This window comes from Lynx canadensis, chromosome B2 (assembly GCF_007474595.2).
Source record: "Lynx canadensis isolate LIC74 chromosome B2, mLynCan4.pri.v2, whole genome shotgun sequence".
Taxonomy (NCBI): Eukaryota; Metazoa; Chordata; class Mammalia; order Carnivora; family Felidae; genus Lynx; species Lynx canadensis.
The window spans coordinates 46,695,557-46,713,272 of record NC_044307.1 but is presented as its reverse complement, the minus strand read 5'-3'; the positions used below and the strand labels follow the sequence as shown (position 1 = coordinate 46,713,272).

The following is a 17,716-nucleotide window of genomic DNA, read 5'->3' as shown; positions in this document are numbered from 1 at the left end:
CCCCCTTCTGGCTTGCAAAATTTCTGCTGGAAAATCAGCTGGTAACCTTATGTTTCTCTTGCAGGTAACTTTTTTTTCTCTCTTGCTGCTTTTAGGATTCTTTGTATTTAACCTTTGACTTTTTTTTTAACCTTTGACATTTTTATTATTATGTGCCATGGTGTGGATCTTCTTGGTTCATCTTGTTTGGAAGTCTCTGTGATTCTTGGATTTGGATGTCTATTTCCCTCCCTAGGTTAGGCGAGTTTTCAATTATTTCTTCAAGTAAGTTTTCTACACCTCTCTTCTTCTGGGGCACCCTATGATACAAATGTTTGTCCACTTGATGTTGTCTAAGAGATCTTTTAATCTATCCTCAATTTTTAAATTCTTTTCCCTTTTTGTTGTTTAGCTTGTATGCTTTCCATTACCCTGTCTTCCAGATCACTGATATCTTCTTCTGCATCCTCTAATCTCCTGTTGATTTCCTCTAGTGTGCTTTTGTTTTAGTTATTGTAATCTTCAACTCTGATGGTTCTTTATAATATTTTCTGTCTCTTTCTAAATGTCTCACTGAGTTCATGAATTCTTTTCTCCAGCCCAGTAAGTATTTTTATGATCATTACTTTAAATTATTTTTCAGGCATATTGCTCATCTCTGTTTCATTTAGTTCTTTTTCTGAGCTATTTTCTTGTTCTTTCTTTTGGAGCATATTCCTCTCTCCCCATATTGGTTGACTTTCTCTGTTTGTTTCTATGGATTAGGTAAAACACTCCTTTTCCTTAAGTTGAAAGACTTGTATGTTAAAATACAACTTGTATGTTAAAAAACAACTTTTATGTTAAAATACAATCTACACAGTGGCTCTTCTATGAGGAATAGATTAAAGAAAGTTAAAAAACAAATCAGAGAGATTATGTAGGAAACTGTTAGAGTTACTAAAGTAAGTGATATTGTTGACACTCTCTAGAAGGTTCATGGTAAAAATGGTAAAGAGTAGGAAATGATTCTGGGTCTATTTTTAAGGTATTTCAACAGCATTTCCTGTTGGATTAGATGGAGGTATAAGAGAATAAAAGTGAAACAGGTCAATCCACTGGAAAGACAGGGTGACATTGAGACTGAGGAGGCTAAGGGTGAGCAAGTTTTGGAAGTATTACCAGAGTTTTACTTTGCCACATACTGATGTTAATATATTTTCTAGTGAAATAAAACCATCCAGTGGGGTTAGATGTATAAATCTGGGCTTCACTGAATGATCTTTACAGGAGATATTCATGATAGAATTACTGACATTGATATGGTAACAGATACAACTGGAAAAGATTTTAAAAAGTGAATATAAAAAAAGGATAGTAGGGCAGAACTAAGCTTTTGAGAAATTCAGTATGCAGAGATCAAAAAGAGATGATCATAATTTTTAATGAGACTGAAACATATTTGATACACGGAAATAAAGGTGAACCCTTAATAGTATAAGGTTAAAAGGGAAGAATTTAAAGAATTAAGGTTTATTATGAGAAAATTAAAAATTGGTAGTTATGAAGGGTGCACTCCTATGAAATACTTGCTACTTACCTGAATAGCCTATATTATTTTGTTAAGGTTTATTTTTTGCATGGATTTTAGGTATAACAGTGAAGAAGGACTTTAGAATTTTGTATAATTGTCCTTCAGGTAATAATTTAAATTACATATTGTCAATATTGGATGATTTACATCTTGTTTTGATGAAATAATGGAGATCAAGCTAAAGTATATCAGGAAATAATAGAATCTTCTGTGGAAAAGTCCATAGGGAAGAGATGCATTATTTTCCCCCTGGACACTACCTCAATATGTTCCCTTCACTTTGGGCGCCATTTTTGGCATACTGCTAACCCTGTTAAGCTTGATATATCAATATCCAATATTAAATACACACACACACACACACACACACATACACAATAATAAACATTACAGAGTTCTCAAATCTCTTTCTGAAATATCTGAATATACAGGTAAGTCTTTAAAGGGGACTTAACCTTTCAGCAGATGTTTGCAACTTTTTCCGTGTGAGACTTCCAGGCCTATGGAATCTGAAGTGATTTAATTTTGTTATCATTTACTGGATCTTACAGAAGCAATGGGGCATTTTATAGAATGAAAATATATAACAGTGGGTTACTGGATTCACAGAAGCCATACTATAATACACTTTTTAAACAGAGAAATAAAGTTGTGAGCATTCTATATTATACCATCCTTTGTTCTTCCTTTTCAATCTCTAGCTTAGAAGATACAGCATGTCATTTTACCCAGAGCTCTATTTGTGTCACTCTCAATAAAGCTTATTAAAGTGGGATGCTATATCCAGTCAGTGACATGCTAATCAGTGCACAAGGATTTCTTCATGGTGTTCCTATTTTTATTGAAAAAAAGGGGGGGTGTAATTTACAAGCATAAAGTCTATGTTCCTAAACCACATCTTTTCTTACACGGATTCACCTATATCCATCCTACCATCACTGCTGCTAAATGGTACCAATTTATAAAGTTGTTTTTATCATAGCCTAATTTCTTCAGCAACAAAACCTTGTGGAGGGTTGTGGGTCTTTTGCGTATGTTATTAATGACAACTTATCTACAGTTTATTGATTTTAAAAGTATTCTGAATAAACGACAATTTCTTTTTCCATAGCATTATCTCCTCAAGGCCGTTGTCCTCCTTTCAGTAGTGTAGAAAAGGAATTCTTAACCTCTGGGATTTAATGAATGTAATGTAATATATGGGTCCCAAAGGCCCAAACATCCCCTAAAGCTGTGAAATGTTGGGAGTTGGCATTTTGTTTCTCTCTCCCTCTCCCTCCCTCCTCCCTCCTTCTTCCTTCTCTCTCTCTCTCTCTCTCTCTCTCTCTCTCTCTCTCTCACACACACACACACACACACACACACACACACCACACTTCTTCAGAGTCCACAAACTCTAAAATGTTATTGGCTCCCCAGGGACATTCCAACATAATGTAGGATTGGTGTTATAGTCTACAAATACCAGTTTGTTAGTAACTACCATCCTGGAATTTCCCTTTGTAATATACATAGCACACCTTTCCTAATGCCCTCACTTACATTTGAAAAGAAAATGAGAACATCCCTTGCAGTACTCTGCTAATACTACTGGTGGTATGTTTTTTGCAGAAAGAGAAGAAGAAGCAGATTTAAACATAAATGTAGGGAGAAAGGAAAGAGGCCTATGGGGGGAATTTAAGGATGGTGTCATTTAAGGGCACTTAATATCATATTCCTAATTGTTTATAGACCCTACTAAGTTGTCCTAATAAAGATACACTACTGTAGAATGCTGAGATTTCTTTTTTTAAAAAGGAAAGTGCTCATAGAAATGTAAACACATTGTCATTTGTAACTTGATATTTACTGATTTCTTATAATCACCTGACTATTTACCAGTTTTGAATATACAACCAATTACATAGATAGTAAGTATTGAAGACTAATTATGGAATATGGTAACTTGTTGGTGAGCAGAGATCTGAGTAAGACATCAAATGGGGATGGGAAAGGCCAGTTCTAGATACATGTGAGAAAGAGGAGAATCTTCAGCCCTCAACAAATATAAAAGAGATGGGAAAATACAGGTTGTCTTTTGCCTCTGTACTTTTTTTTAGGACTTATTTTTAACAGTAATGGAACTACATCCATAGAGACATATTGTATCTGTTTCCCCATTGACATAAAGAAAATTTGAATTGCATAAACCACTACAGCAACAGTTTTACATCTTCCCAGCTATCTAGAAGTTCTTTCTGAAATGCAGCCACAGCTGTTGTCCAGGAGGATATGTCTCAATTATGTGGGGGTGAGGGGCAAACTATTTTTCCCCATCAGTCATTGGCCAATGCATTTGTAAAATACAATAAAAACAAATTAGAAAAAATGAAAAGACACAAAATTCAATTCCCACTTTGTTATCAATAGATTTAACAGGCATAAAGTTACTCTCTTCAATTGCTATACAATTTCTAAATAATTACTCTTAAATTCTGTGCATCATGTCAGACAGTGATCAACGTTTTGCAGACCATCGCCAGTTGGCATATCAATGCTGTTCAATAACGTTGATTGGGAGGGTATACAGCTGTGCACAATGAAGGAGCAAAAAGGTGGATTAGACCTTTATTCCCATTAGGGAGGAACTCTGCCTTTTAACTCTTTCTCATGTAGGAATTCTGCTTAAGACTGGCTTCAAAGTATGTTTCTCTGCCTTACAAATAAAACTAAAAATCACTCATGTATTACATGGAGACTCACATAGTAACCCTATAAGCCAGTGGTTCTCAAAGGATCCTCACACAGACATTTTGTTAGTTTTGTGAATTTCTTTAGCCTATGAGACTGTCTTCCTCTTCTGGCTTATTTTATTTAGGAAAATGATTTTTATTTCAATTTCATACAACAGTTAGACTTTTATTGGCCTTAATCTAACAGACTAGATTTTCCATGAATTTTGCTGCAAAATTGTAAAGAGGGCAATATAAATTATGTTTGGAAATTATTAGAAGGTAAATGATCCATTGGATAGATGGGATTAAAACCACCTGTATAAACTTGTGCTGTGTACCAGTCTTGTGTTTTTTATACATTGTTTTAAGGGAGAATCTACAGTTTGTGTTCTAGAGATCTGAGCATTCTCTAAGAGAAATACACATGCACATCTTATATAGACTTAAAATTAATCTAATTTTCTAAACTTTAGGACCTTATTCTTGGCCTTATTTTTTACTGCTTTTTATCAGACCGATCCTATCAAAACCTTCTATTTTTATCTCCTCATTAAACTTAGAGCCCTACCAATAATAGACAAAAAAGAATATGTATGTTACAATAAAAATTATTAGCTTCATCTACATGCTAGAAATTCAAACACCCAAACAAATATAAAAGAAAAAAAGTGAATCTCAAGAGCCCTAAGTTACCAAGTTAATTAACGAGAAACTTTTCATTTCTCATCTTAGGTCTCCTTGTGTATCTATTGATTAACAGACCTCAAGATTGATTATAGATTAATGGTGGAATGGTATTTCTTGTAGCATTTAGCTTTTTCTCAAAATGCCATATATTTTATTTTTCATATGCTGAAGATAAGATCAATATATATGCTCTTTACTTTTCAAGTGAACATGGAATATTCTCTAGAAGAGACTACATGTTAACCACGAAACAATTCTCAATATATTTAAGAAGATTTAAATCACATCAAGCATATTTTATGACAATAATGCAATGAAATCAGAAATTGATGATAGGAAAAAAACTAGAAGAAATACAAACACATGTAGGCTAAATCATATGTTACTAACTACCAAAGGGTCAATGAAGGAATCAAAGAGGAAATATATATATTTCACACAGAATGTCACAGAATATCATTTTTATTTAAAGTAAAACTGACAGGGGCGCCTGGGTGGCTCAGTTGGCTAAAGCTCCAACTTCGGCTCAGGTCATGATCTCACAGTTTGTGGGTTCAAGCCCTGCATTGGGCTCTGTGTTAATAGTTCAGAGCCTGGAGCCTGCTTCAGATTCTCTCTCTCTCTCTCTCTCTCTCTCTCTCTCTCTGCCCCTCCCCTGCTTGCACTTGGTCTTTCTACCTCTCTCTCAAAAAAAATAAACCTAAAAAATGTTTTAAAATATAAAACAAAGTAAAACTGACAGAAATGCTATGGTTACTCAGAATTGAGTCTTTGGCTGCTCTTTGTTACAAATGGATGAACTTTACTTCAAGAAAAAATAACTGATGGTATTTGTTGCCAGTGGTAAAATTTGAGCTTTCAGGCAAAAATTAGAATTTTGGAAAGATTGTATTTATCACCGGGAGCTTGATATGATAGTTTCCCAAATGCTTAAAAGGTTTTCTTATATATCTATCCATCTATCTATCTATCTATATAAAATTTATTGATTTATATAAATATTATATATATGTAAGTGATGAATCATGGGACTTATATATAAATATATACTAAATATATATTATATATTTTTATATATTATAATTTGTTTCATATATATATATAAACTTTATTGCCAAGTTAGCCAACATACAGTATATATAGTGTGCTCTTGGTTTCGGGGATAGATTCCCGTGATTCATCACTTCCATACAACACCCCGTGCTCATTGCAACAAATGCCCTCCTCAATGTCCATCACCCATTTTCCCCTCTCTCCCACTGCCCATCAACAACCCTGAGTTTGTTCTCTGTATTTAAGAGTCTCCTGGGTTTGCTTCCCTCTCTGTTTGAAACTATTTTTCCCCTTCTCCCATGATCTTCTGTTAAGTTTCTCAAGTTCCATATATGAGTGAAAGCATACGTCTGTCTTTCCCTGACTGACTTATTTCACTTAGCATAATACCCTCCACTTCCATCCACATTGTTGCAAATGGCAGGACTTCATTCTTTCTCATTGCCAAGTAGTATTCCATTGTGTATATAAATCACATCTTCTTTACCCATTCATCAGTTGATGGACATTTAGGCTCTTTCCATAATTTGGCTATTGTTGAAAGTGCTGCTATAAACATTGGGATACAAATGCCCCTATGCATTAGCACTCTTGTATCCTTTGGATAAATCCCTAGTAGTGCTATTGCTGGGTCATAGGGTAGTTCTATTTTTAATTTTTTGAGGAACCTCCACACTGTTTTTCAGAGTGGCTGCACTAATTTGCATCCCCACCAACAGTACAATAAGGTTCCCCGTTCTCCACATCCTTGCAACATTTGTTGTTACCTGAGTTGTTAATGTTAGCCATTCTGACTTGTGTGAGATGGTATCTCAATGTGGTTTTGATTTGTATTTCCCTGGTGATGAGTGATGTTAAGCATCTTTACATGTGTCTGTTGGTCATCTGGATGTCCTCTTTGGAAAAGTGTCTATTCATGTCTTCTGCCTATTTCTTCACTGGATTATTTGTTTTTGGGGTTTTGACTTTGGTAAATTCTTTATATATTTTGGATACTAACCCTTTGTCTCATATGTCATCTATAAATATCTTCTCCCATTCTGTCAGTTGCCTTTTAGTTTTATTGATTATTTCCTTTGCAGTGCAGAAGCTTTTAATCTTGATGAGGTCCCAATAGTTCATTTTTGTTTTTATTTCCCTTGCCTTTGTATACCTGTCAAGAAGTTGCTGTGATGAGATCAAAGAGGTTGTTGCCTGTTTTCTCCTCTGGGGGATGGTTTTGATGGTTTCCTGTCTCACATTTAGGTCTTTCATCCATTTTGAGTTTATTTTTGTGTATGGTGTAAGAAAGTAGTCCAGTTACATTCTTCTGCATGTTTCTGTCCAGTTCTCCCAGGACCCTTTACTAAAGAGACTGTCTCTTTTCCATTGGATATTCTTTCCTGCTTGTCAAAGATTAGTTGGGCATACATTTGTGGCTCCAATTCTGGGTTCTCTATTCTATTCCACTGGTCTATGTGTCTGTTTTGTGCCAATACCATGCTGTCTTGATGATTACAACTTTATAGTAGAGGCTAAAGTCTGGGATTGTGATGCTTCCTGCTTTGGTTTTCTTTTTCAATGTTACTTTGGCTATTTGGGGTCTCTTCTGTTTCCAGATAAATTTTAGCATTGTTCTAGCTTTGAGAAGAATGCCAGTGCAATTTTGATTGGGATTGCATTGAATGTGTGTATTGCTTTGGGTAGTATTGAGATTTTAACAATATTTATTCTTCGATTCCATAGGCATGGGGTGTTTTTCCATTTCTTTTGTGTCTTCTTCAATTTCCTTCATAAACTTCCTATAGTTTTCAGCATACAGATCTTTCACATCTTTGGTTGGATTTATTCCCAGGTATTTTATGGTTCTGGGTGCAATTCTAAATGGGATCTATTTCTTGATTTCTCTTTCTGTTGCTTCATTATTAATGTATAGAAATGCAACCGACTTCTCTACATTGATTTTATATCCTGAGACTTTGCTGAATTTATGTATCAGTTCTAGCATCTTTTTGGTGGAGTCTTTCATGTTTTCCATGTGGAATATCATGTCATCTGCAAAAAGTGAAAGTATGACTTCTTATTTGCTAATTTGGATCCATTTTATTTCATCTTGTTGCCTGATTGCTGAGGCTAGGATTTCCTTCACTATGTTCTTCACAATGGTGAGAGTGGACCTTCATGTCATGTTCCTGATTGCAGGGGAAAAGCTCTGTTTTTCCCCATTTGACATTAGCTGTGGGCTTTTCATATAAGGCTTTTATGATGTTAAGGTGTATTCCTTCTATCCTGACTTTCTTGAGGGTTTTTATTAAGAAAGGATGCTACATTTTGCCAAATGCTTTTTCTGCATTTATTGGCAGGATCTTATGGTTCTTATCTTTTCTTCTACTAATGGGAGGTATCACATTAATTGATTTGTGAATATTGAAGTAGCCCTGCAGCCTAGGAATGAATCCTACTTGACCATGGTGAATAATTCTTTTAGTATACTGTTGCATATGATTTGCTAGTATCTTGTTGAGAATTTTTGCATTCATGTTCATCGGGGATATTGGCCTGTAATTCTCCTTTTTAGTGGGGTGTCTGTGTGGTTAGGGAATCAAGGTAACGCTGGCTTCATAGAATGAGTCCAGAGGCTTTCCTTTCGTTTCTATTTTTTGGAACAGCTTGAGAAGAATAGGTACTAAGTCTGCTTTAAATTTTTGGTAGAATTCCCCTGGGAAGCTATCTGGCCCAGGACTCTTACTTGTTCAGAGATTTTTGATAACTGATTCAATTTATTCACTGGTTATAGGTCTGTTCAAATTTTTTATTTTTTCCCATTTGAGTTTTGGTAGTGTGTGGGTTTCTAGGAATTTGTCCATTTCTTCCAGGTTGTCCAGTTTGTTGACAAATAATTTTCATAGTATTCTCTAATACTTGTTCGTATTTCTGTGGTGTTGGTTGTGATCTCTCCTCTTTAATTCTTCATTTTATCTATTTGGATTCTCTCTCTTTTCTTTTTGAGAAGTATGGCTAGGAGTTTATAAATTTTGTTTATTTTTTTTTAAAAACTAGCTCTTAGATTCATTTATCTGTTTTACTGTTTTTTTTTTAATTTTATATTGTTTATTTCATCTCTAATCTTTATTATTTATTTTCTTCTGGTTTTGGGATTTCTTTTCTGTTCTCCTTCTAGTTTTATTAGTTGTGCGGTTAGGTTTTGTGTGTGAGATTTTTCTTGTTTCTTGAGATAGGCCTGGATTGCAATGTATCTTCCCCTTAGGGCTGCCTTTGTTGCAGTCCAAGGGGTTTGGACTGTCATGTTTTCCTTTTCATTTGCTTCCATAGATTTTTAATTTATTCTTTAATTGCCTGGTTGACCCATTAATTCATTCCCTAGTAATATGTTCTTTAACCTCCATGCATCCGGAGGCTTTCCAAATTTTTTCTTGTGGTTGATTTCAAGTTTCATAGCGTTGTGATATGAAAATATGCATGGTATGATTTCAATTCTTTTATATTTATTGTGGGCTGTTTTGTGCCCCAGTATGTGGTCTATCTTGGAGAATGTTCTATGTATACTCGAGAGGAATGTGTATTCTGCTGCTTTTGAGTGAAAAGTTCTGAATGTATCTTTCAAGTCCATCTGGTCCAGAGTATCATTCAAGGCCATTATTTCTTTATGGATTTTCTGCCTAGATGATCTGTCCTTTGTTATAAGTGGAGTATTAACGTCCCCTGCAATTACTGTATTCTTACCAATAAGATTGCTTATGTTTGTGATTAATTGATTTATATATATGGATGTACCAAGTCTGGGGCATCAACATTTATAATTGTTAGCTCTTCTTGATAGATAGACCCCTGTAATTATGATATAATGCCCTTCTTCATCTTTTGTTATAGCCTTTAGTTTAAAATCTAGTTTGTGTGATATAAGTATGGCTACTCCAGCTTTCTTTTGACTTCCAGTAGCATGATAGATGGTTCTCCATCCCCTCACTTTCAATCTGAAGGTTCCTCAGGTCTAAAATGAGTCTCTTATAGACAACTTACAGATGGATCTTGTTTTTTATTCATTCTGATACCCTGTGTCTTTTGATTGGAGCATTTAGTCCATTTACATTCAGAGTTATTATTGAAAGATATGGGTTTAGAGTGATTGTGATATCTGTATGTTTCTTGGTTGTAGTGGTATCTCTGGTACTTTGTGGTCCTTGCAACATTTCACTCACAGGATCCCCCTTAGGATCTCTTGCAGGGCTGGTTTAGTGGTGATGAATTCCTTCAGTTTCTGTTTGTTTGGGAAGAACTTTATCTCTCCTTCTATTCTGAATGACAAATTTTCTGGATAAAAGATTCTTGGCTGCATATTTTTTCTATTCATCACATTGAATATTTCTTGCCACACCCTTCTGGCCTGCCAAGTTTCAGTGGACAGGTCTGCTACTACCCTTATGTGTCTACACTTGTAGGTGAAGGCCCATTTTTCCCTAGCTGCTTTCAGAATTCTCTCTTTATCTTTGTATTGTTCCAGTTTCATTATGATATGCCATGGTGAAGACCTATTCTTGTTGAATCTGAAGGGAGTTCTCTGTGCCTCTTGGATTTGGATGTCTGCTTCCTTCCCCAGATTAGGGAAGTTCTCAGCTATAATTTGTTCAAGTAAACCTTTTGCCCCTTTCTCTCTCTCTGCTTCTTCTTGAACTCCTAAGATACAGATAAAAATATGGAATGTTTCACAAATGTGCATGTCATCCTTGCACAGGAGCCAGGCCAACCTTCTCTGTATCGCTCCAATTTTAGTGTATGTGATGCCAAAGTGAGCACTGTATATGATCTTTAAAGACAGGTGATCTTAACATATATGTCTTTTAGATATGTCTTTGGATAAATTTAGTTGCTTATCCTAACTGCTAGAGAATTTCCTAGAAGAAAAGCACAAGCAGGTACCTAGACAGTCATTTGATTCCCTGTTAGTACAGGAAAATCCACCTCTGTCATTTAATATTTCCCATCTTTTATGTCTTTTGAGTTTTCTCTGTCATAGTTGGTCATTGAGTTTCCATACTGATGAGAAAAGGCTGCGTAGCACCAAGAACATTTATTCAAACTGGAGAAGGCTCTGGAACAGTGTTACAAAAAGGTCTTAGAGAGGACAACTATATAATCAATTGGCTAGTTATAAATAAGGGAGTTTAGAGGAGAGAAGAGGAACAAGGTGAAACTTAGTGATGGAAGCCAGAATCCAAGAGAAACCTGGAATCATTTATACCCTTAACTCTCTTCATTCAAAGCCATCTGATGTAATCTTTTTAAGAAAAGCTTAAATGCAATTGTAAAACATGCCCTTATGCCAAGTAGTTAGTTTGACGCAATATTTTTGAGTTTCACTTTAAAAGTGGAAAACCGAAATATAAACACACAAGTTGTTAGGTGATAATACAAACTAATACATTTCAAAATTATATAAAGAAAACTTCCACAAGATATAGTCGTTTATTAACAATATATCCATATTACTGTAAGATTTCAGATGTTTTAAGAAAATGCTGATTTCCTTGCACACTGTGGCCACAGAACTCCTTTATCAACAAAAATTCATATTAAAGACTTTATTATGTAAAATTGAATATTCCCCGTATTTAAATATATACTGCAAGAAAGATATTAGGAAAAGATATTGATAATTGCAGTGGGTCTATGAAAATGCCATTTGACTTTGTCCTCTCTAATAATAGTGTCAGTTACATGAATGGAGATGTAAAAAGAATAATATTAAAATATAGAATTGAAATAAAGTGGAAAGGAACACTAGTATCCTTTTAAAAGATAGTATTTTCAAATACTGGGTAAATGATAATGTGATGGGATTTACCAGGTATAAAAATTAAGGCTTGCATTTAGATTAAAATACAAACAGCTTCTCAGATGACTGTGGTGGTCTGCCTTCAGTGTCCACATTAATGTGGCCAGGAGATTTTAACGACCACAAATTCTACTGGAGCAAATATTGAGACAGAACTCATCAAAACCCACATGTGATTTTGAGATTGCTTTAATAAAAGGACATTCACTAGATCAATAAAACTAATTGTTCTTCACTATTTTGGAGAGGGTAGCCAAATATGGAGGCTTGATTTAGATTCAAGGCACATTGTTTGAATACAACAGGTTACATTTCAATGGTGATCTGGAATCCAGGATGTATGAATAAGTATGAAGGACCTGGAGCTATCAATTCTGAAAAGGAGACAATCAAGAGAATAACTGAGAGTCAGAATCAAACATCTGAAAAGCCCTGAGGGAGAACACACTTGTGTTGTTCTGCTCCAGAGGGCTGAGCTATGACCAATGATTCGGTAGGAGTGAGACATTTTGTGTAATAAGAAACTGCATGGTAGAGCAGCAAAGTGGGCAAGCTCTGGAGCCAGACTGCTTAGGTTTCAATCTTCAGGGCACTGGGTGGCTCAGCTGGTTAAGCATCTGACTTCGGCTCAGGTCATGATCTTGCAGTCTGTGAGTTCAAGCCCCGTGTCGGGCTCTGTGCTGACAGCTCAGAGCCTGGAGCCTGCTTCAGATTCTGTGTCTCCCTCTCTCTCTACCCCTCCTGTGCTCATGCTTGCTCGCTCTCTCTCAGAAATAAATAAACATTAAAAAAATCTAGTCTCCTTCTTTACCTAGGTGTATAATCTTGGGCTTGATTTTTCAACCTTGTGTATCCCATTGTCTTAACCAAAAAAAGTACAATGGGCTCTGGTGAATACTAAATGGATCAATACAAGTAAACCATTTGGAGCATTTGGAATATTAGTGACGGATCAATACATATTCGTTTCTCTTCTAGATTTTAGATCTCTCCAATAATAAAAGTGATTGTGAGAAATGCTCACCGTAGTGAAGCATGTATGCAAGTTTTTGCTTCCTGTAAACAAATTGTAGAATTTTTGTCTCGGATCCTCTTCGGTAGTGGTGATATTTAAAACTGCTGGTAATTATGAGTCATTCATTATTAGGTATCTACATCTATATGACACCTTTTACAGAGTCTTTGAAGAGTCAGATTATTAGGTGCACATCTAGGTATACGGCAATGTGAATCATCCTGATTTCACTCCTTTTTATTTTACTTTTTCATGGTGGTTTCTTCTCTTTTCTCCTTCTCAAAATGCTTCTCTAAAGTTAATATAGTTTTTGATTTATTCAATGCAGATGTAAATAATTGTTGTGTTGAAAAGTGAATTTTCCCAGGAAATATAAATATATATATATATATATATATATATTTCTAATATAACAGATGGTCTAAAGACTTTATCTAAAAGGGCTGTATATCTAATTTGAAATTATAGTTAATGGTAACCCTTTGGTTGTAAGGAGACTCTGAAATTATTCATCAACAGTCACTAATTCTACTTTTGAGGAAAGATGATATCATTAGCTCTCTACAACTTGTAGGGAGGGGTGGTGGACTGCAACAAAGAGATATGGGAAGTGTCATTATTAATTGAGCACAAATGTGAATTATGGTCCCTGTAATACCCTAGAGATTCCTTTTAGTCTCCTTGTCCATTCATTTTCATAGATAAGGTTTTGCCAAGTCTCTTTCCGAGGTTTCTTGTCTTTTCAAAAAATATTTCTCCATTTACTTCTTGCTCCTTAACATTTTTTTAAATTATTTTTTTAATGTTTGTTTATTCTTGAGAGAGAGAAAGAGACAGAGCACAAGTGGGGGAGGGGCAGAGAGAGAGGGAGACACAGAATCCAAGGCAGGCTCTGTGCTGACAGCTCAGTGCAAGGCTCGAACTTACAAACTGCAAGTCATGACAGGAGCTGAGTTGACACTTAACTGACTGAACCACCCAGGAGCCCCTCCTTAATATTTTTAAAGCTTTGTTTACCATCAGCTGTTTCATGACTCCCAAAATTTTACCTCCAAACCACTCTCATAGGTCAAAAATTGTATTCCCTTGGAATTGTAAAGTTTATAAAACCCCTCAAACTCAGCGTTGCTAAAGTTGAACTGAACGGTTTCTTCCTATAAACCTGGTTCTGCTCCAAGTTTCCCTATAGCATGTAAAGGAATCTCCATTAATAGTTGAACAAGACAAAAACCTAGGAGTCCTGCTTCCGTCTTCTCTCTTCTTTTCCCTCACCTCTTTATATCCAATCTGGCATTGAGGGCTATATATTTTACCTCTTAAATATCTCTCAATTCTGTATATGCCTTTGCAATCAATAACTTCTGCCACATTCCCAAGGTTCAGAAGCTTTCTAACCTCTCCCATTCCTTCCATTCCTTCCCCCTTTCAGTCCATTCTTTATAAGGAAACTAAAAAGTACAAACAGAAAATGTTCTTTCTTTCCTTACTTATAGATAACTTTAATATGAGATAATTGACATAGAATAAACTGCACATACTTATAGAATATAAGCTGCCCATATAACATGTAAAATTTAGTAAGTGTTGACATATGTGTAATCCCCAAAATTACAGAAAAAAAACCCATGATAATGAACAAACCACACAAAAGTTCCTTCTACCCCTTGTACTCCTCGTCTTATTCCCCTCCTTATCTACACTCCTTGCTCCAGGCAACTGCTGAGCTGCTTTCTGTCACAATAAATCTGTTGGGGCTTTCTAGAATTCCATATATATGGGACCATGAGGCGTATACTCTTCTGTCTGGCTTTACTTATTTAGCCTAATTATTTTGAGATTATCTATGTTACACTAACAATAATGTATTCCTTTGTATTGATGAGTAATATTCCTTTGTGTAGCTATATCACTTTGTGTAGCTTTTTTATCCATTTACCTGTTGACGGATATTTGAGATGCTTCCAGTTTGGGGCTATTATAAGTATAGCTGCAATGAACACTATGTAAAATTCTCTCTGAATATACATTTATCTGGGTAAATAATACCTAGAAGCAGAATGCATTGGTCATAGGGTAGCCTTATATTTCACTTTTTAAGGTACTACAAAAGTGCTTTCCAAAGTAATTGTATGATACATTCCAAACAGCCAAAAGTGAAATTTCTATTGGCTTCACATCCTCACCAATACTTAATATACTTAGTCTTTTTAACCTCAAATATTATTCTGTGTGTGATTTAGTATCTTATTGTGGTTTCAATTTGTATTTCTCTAGTGGTGATATTGAAAAGTCTTTTCATGTGATTGTTTTCCGCCCATATCTTTTTTAGTGGAATATTCTTTCAAGTCTTTCACCTACATTTTAAAAATTGGTTTTATTTTTCCTAAATTTGAGTTGTTCAAGTTATCTATATACTCTAGAGAGACTTCTTTTGAGAGATACATGTTTTGTAAATATTTGCTACGAGTCTGTAGCCTGCTTTTCTATTATATAAAATATAATTTTGTTGTTACAGTTATATTAGTGTCCTTTAAAGAACACAATTTTGGAGGTTCCTGGGTGTCACAGTTGATTAAGGATCCTACTTAGGCCCAGGTAATGATCTCACAGTTTGTGGGTTCGAGCCTTATGTCAGGCTCAGTGCTAACAGCTCAGAGCCTGGAGCCTGCTTCGGATTCTGTGTCTCCCTCTCTCTCTGCCCCTCCCCGAGTTGTGTTTTCTCTCTCTCTCTCTCTCTCTCTCTCTCTCTCTCTCTCCCCTCTCTGTCAGAAATAAACATAAAAAATTTTAAATAAAAATATAAGGAACAAAGTTTTCATTTTGATGAAGTCCAATTTATTGATTTATTTTCCTTTAGTTAGTACTTAAGAATTTTGGGCAAGAAAATAGTTACTTAGAGTTTTACCTGGTTTCTAGTTTCTTCTAGAAATTTCGTAGGCATAGCTGTTACATTGTTGTATGGGAATGTTGTGTGATCCATGTTTAATTAATTATTATATATAGTGTCAGGTAAGGTTGAAGCTTATTTCTTTGGAACCAGTATCTTTTTGAAACAAGATTATAATTTATCCCATTGAATTGCCTTGGTACTTTTATTAAAAATCAGTTGATTATATGTGTGTATTTCTAGACTCTTCTATTCCTTTGATCTATGTATTTGTCTTTACTCTAATACCAGACTGTGTTGGTTTAACTTTATGTCTTGTAATCCAGTAAAATAGGTTCTTCCTTTTTTTTTCTTCATTTTCAAAATCATACTTACTGTTCTATGCTCTTTGCTTATCCATATGCATATATTCTGTTTGGTACATTAATTAACATTCATCTTTTAGATAACAACTCAGATATCCCTTCATCAGCAAACTTTTTCCTGATCCCATCTTTGAATACATAATTTCCCAGTACCATAGGCTCTTTCTACCTCCTTTAATTTTTCCTTCAGAGAACTTGCTACAATGTGTAATTAGTTGGGTGTTTGTTTTTGTTCTTGTTTTACTTAATTTTTGCTTCTTCCCTTCTGAAGGCAGGAACTGTATCTTTTTACAAACACAGAATTTAGTAGAGACAGTCCTCATTTCTCACAGTTTTGCTATGCAAAAATTCCAGTTATCACTGAAATTAGTTCAATAACACCAGTCCCCAAAAACATGGTTTATGTTTCAGTTACTACTTTGTATTAATTGTGAGGAATTACCTAAAGTACAAACATTGCTGCTAAATCTTCAATACACACACAACTATGTGAATAACGTATGGCTTGTGTTTTTCTTTGTTTGTTTTTGTTTTTGTTTTTTTTCCCCCTAAAATCTGTCAGTGACTGGTCCTTGCATATCTGTTATTCAGTTTATGCACAGACAGCAAAACAGGAAATTACATTTCCTCCTTGGCCCCCAGTGGTAAACCCATATGGCACTTTCCAATAATGTAAATTGAAAGACAGGTTGCCCAACAAAGAAAGAGTGCTGAAAAGAAACAAAGAGTGGTAATGCTGGAAGTGAAACTCAAATTGCACACCCATGGAGTTACAGAAGAAATAACCAACAGAGGGAATGTTAATGTAGTTTTCCTTTGATAGACAGTAGACATATGGAGGAGTTTGGTAAAGCTGAATTTATTGAGAAAAATGAGGAAAGTGGCCGTGGTGTAAGGCTAAATATTTTATAGGGAAATTGGTATTGGCCCAAACCTTCATAACTAAAGGAATTCTGACAGATATTTTACAACATTAAAAGTATAAAATATAAAACATTAGAAGCTGATTCCAACTGTCTTAGCTTGGGCTTTCATATAAATACCATAGTTTGGGTGGTTTGTAATCAACAGAAATTAACTTCTAATAGTTCTGGAGGCTGGAAGTCCAAGATCACGGTGATAGCATGGTGTGTACCCTTTTCTGGGTTGCAAGTGGGTGACTTCTTGTATCCTCCCATGACTCTTTGGCCTCTTCTTATAAAAGCATTAATCCTATTCAAGATTATAGGTCCTCATGACCATGACTTAATTATCCCCTAAAGGCCCCACTTTGGAACCCAATAACAGTGGGAGTAGTATTTCAACATACATTTTGGGTGACATAAACATTCAGTCCATTGGACCAACTTAAAAAGGAGTATGCCAATGATAATTCATTAAGGCATAGAGAAAATGCTCACAACTTCTGCTAAATTTAAAGGGAATAAAAAAACCCTTTTATTGTCAATATTTCTAGTGTTTTAAATTACATACTAAATAAATGCTACTTTTACTATTTTTCCATTTTCCTATACATTTATAATGAGTAGTAAGAGTTTCTGATGTTTTAGTGATGTCGAGAAATTAAAATTTGCAGGGCAAACTCAGGGCTGAGTTTTAGGTGTGCAGGA

The 17,716-nt window shown here is 35.1% G+C and overlaps 1 non-coding gene across 1 annotated transcript; it reads right to left on the bottom strand.

The window, feature by feature from the left end:
• Nucleotides 1–10,693: 10,693 nt before the first annotated feature.
• Nucleotides 10,694–10,800, bottom strand: LOC115515084. The gene has a single exon (XR_003969150.1). It is a non-coding gene; the product is annotated as a U6 spliceosomal RNA (small nuclear RNA).
• Nucleotides 10,801–17,716: the final 6,916 nt, after the last annotated feature.